Source organism: Penaeus monodon, chromosome 20 (assembly GCF_015228065.2).
Source record: "Penaeus monodon isolate SGIC_2016 chromosome 20, NSTDA_Pmon_1, whole genome shotgun sequence".
NCBI classification, from domain to species: domain Eukaryota; kingdom Metazoa; phylum Arthropoda; class Malacostraca; order Decapoda; family Penaeidae; genus Penaeus; species Penaeus monodon.
Genome location: NC_051405.1, coordinates 23,864,576 through 23,865,127, shown reverse-complemented (window position 1 = coordinate 23,865,127; position 552 = coordinate 23,864,576).

The following is a 552-nucleotide window of genomic DNA, read 5'->3' as shown; positions in this document are numbered from 1 at the left end:
AGGAACTTCCCACGAAGCTATCGTACGTACACCGTAAAATCTATCGAATGTAGTTGATATCTTCATATAGATGTCAAATTTGTTTTTTTTTCTCCTTCTCAAGTTCAGAATAGTAAAAAAGTAACGGTTTATCTGATTGAAAAATAAGTGCACTGTAGGTAAGATTAGACGTGCTTACGGTATACACAAGAAGTCTTTGACGAACTAATAACAACAACAACAAAATGGACCTGAAGTACAGTAAAAAAAGAAAAAAAAAGAAACTATTTTTAATACATCTGTGAAATTATATAACTCGATTACTCTTTTCAAATGTATAATGCAAATCCCTTTCTTCACTTACTGCCATTCTACCAGTACACAGATCTGGAACAGAAAGGCTTAACCACAAGCAATCTTGAGGAGTTCCTTCACCTACTTCCTTCCTCATTAACTCGTGTTTCTGGTAAGATCTTTTGACTGAAAGTGCCTCTGAGGATCATGCGATAGTGATTGATTAGATGAGGTTATGGGAAATGATGACAGAACACGCCGAAAAAGGTTTTGTATGAG